Below are 2753 nucleotides of genomic sequence, written 5' to 3'. Positions count from 1 at the left end.
ATCGTGAAATCTAGGTCTGCCTTCTTCCCCTTCCATATAATCAGAATATCATCGATATAACGGCGGTAGAGGACCAGGTCCGCGCTAGCCGGGCAGGAGTCCCAAAAAATGCATTCCCATTTCCCCATATAGAGGTTCGCATAGCTAGGCGCGAACCTGGTTCCCATTGCCGTACCACAGATCTGTTTGTAATATGTTCCGTTGTTACAGAAGTAATTATGATCCAAAATGTATCTAATACTCTCCAGAATGAATTCCACCTGCTTCATAGGGACTTCAGGGTCTTCCCCAAGAAAAAATTCCACCGCCTCTATCCCTTGTTGGTGTGGGATGCTGGTGTACAAGGATGTGACATCACATGTTGCCAGAATTAAGCCGTCTTCCCAGTCAATTTGTTCTAACAGATTTAATACCTGGGTCGAGTCTTTTAGATATGAAGGAAGCTGTTTGACGTATTTCTGTAGTTTTAGATCCACATATTCTGATAGATTACTGCTCAGGGAGCCAATACCGGAAATTATTGGTCTCCCTGGTGGATTCTGGAGCGATTTGTGGATTTTTGGTAAATGGTATATAACCGGGGTAATAGGATAGCTTATGTTAATATAGCTAAACTCCTTTTCATTTAGAATCCCCAACCTCTTTGCCACGTTCAGAATCCGTAGGAGCTCATTCCTGTAGGCTTCCACTGGGTTAGATTGTAATTTCTGATTTGTATTTTTATCTGCAAGAATTCTTTCATTTTCAAGTTGGTAGTCATTCGCGTTCATAATGACGATCCCTCCTCCCTTGTCCGCTAGCTTAATTATTACCTCATAATTTCTTTCAAGTTGTTTAATCGTATTGATCTGTTGGTTAGTGAGATTATGGTTTTTGATCTTCAATTTCTTATGCTGCAAGTCTCTTATTTATTACAAACAATAGTTTTGAAGGCTTCAATCGCTGTACCCTTACTGTGTGTTGGATAGAAACCTGATTTTGGTTTAAGATTTGTATGGGCATAGATGTCTGTCCCTTCTGTATTTGTTGTCCAACTTTGTCCATCAGTTGAGGATTTAGAAAAAAAACGTTTTAGAGTTAGCTTCCGGACAAACTCCTTTGTATTCACAAAGGTTTGAAATTTGTCCAGGCTTCTGCTGGGGGCAAACGATAGCCCAAATTTGAGAATGGAAGTTTTTTCCCTGGTCAATTTGTGTGAACTTAAATTGAAAATGCCGTCAGATTCCTTTATGGCTTCTTTGTCTGCAGCGTCTGGATTAGCAGTTTTCTTTATTTTAATCCCCCCTCTGCTTCCTCTATGGGTCTTCTTCTTGTTTTTGATGTTGTTGGTTCTTCCCATTCCACATTCTTTTGTTGTATCGGAAATCTTTCTTTGCTGTAGGGTGGGTCTTGCCCTAAAAAAGAGGGTGACTCAACTTCATCAATTTTGGAGTGATGATTAATCCACGTATCTGTTCCTTTATTATGTAGTTGAGTCCTCTTGTCTTCCCTTACAATTTGATCCCTCAAGGACTTGTTGGATCGTTCAATATGATTTCTCATCTGTTCCCCTTTCCATATTGGTGTTCTATATGGCTCTCTATGATCATAATCATAATTTATGTTGGCCCTTTTATATTCCTCTGGGGCTTGATCCTTAGTATAATGATGGTGAGGTTTCTCATAATATTCTCTTTGGTAGGGTCTTTCTTCATAGTAGTGTCTCCTTGGTGGATCATAATTGTTTCCTCGCCTGTTTTCATCCCAGGAGCCCCATCCTTGGGTGTAGTTTCTTCTGTTTTGCCAGGATCCTCTTCTCCTGTCCGGTGAGTATTCATCTCTCCACCTCATATTCCTATTTCTACCATATCCTCCGTGCTCGGGATTTCTAATTTGATTATAATTATCTCTGGGTCGTGTCCACTCGTCTCTTTTTGGATAGTGCTGTCGGGTATAATTACTTCTATCATATTGTTGTGTATAGTGATCCCTAAAGTTATGTGAGTCATAGTCATTTATTTTATATTGTCCACGTCTACTGTGATCCTATGTTCTTGATTAGGTGTATTATTCTGCCAATTCTTGTTGGATTTAGGTGCGTCAGCTGTCAGTTGAGTCTCAGCAATTATATCATCAGTATCAGCAATCCTATCAACATTCTCGTCAGCCTCCCTACTAGCTTTATTTTCTAGTTCCCTCTGGAGTTTCCTAGTCTTCTTTTGTATAACCTTTTTTTCCAGACTATTACATTTTTTTCACTAGTATATATACATTTTTGCCAATACATTTTTGTACACATTATTTTTTCCACAGTTTTCACATCAGGATAAACCACTTTTTACTGGATTATTGAACACCAAGTTTACCTGCTTTTTTCACTATTTTTTACTATTTCTTACTATTTTTATTAAGAAACGTTCACACATCAAGGATTAATTTTCATTTATTTTATTTTCTCACGGATAAACTGGATGCTTTTTATTCATTTATTCACTTTTATAATACAGACATTTATCTAATTGACTGCTATCCATCTGACTGTTACCTCCATTATAGACATCACTGTCTAGAGAGCGCATTGTGTATTGTATTTGGACATTTGTTTTTAGCATATGATATTGTTTTTAATACTCGAGGTCCTGTGTTTTTGTATCTTTACATTTTATATTACTGTATGGTTTTAATTCTTGTATTTTAAGCATGGATCCATGATTCTTAACTTTGTTGTATTAAAGTAATAATTTTTATATTTTGTGAATTAAGAATTTTTTTTT

Source organism: Bombina bombina, chromosome 6 (genome assembly GCF_027579735.1).
Source record: "Bombina bombina isolate aBomBom1 chromosome 6, aBomBom1.pri, whole genome shotgun sequence".
NCBI lineage: Eukaryota > Metazoa > Chordata > Amphibia > Anura > Bombinatoridae > Bombina > Bombina bombina.
This window is presented reverse-complemented; position numbering follows the sequence as displayed.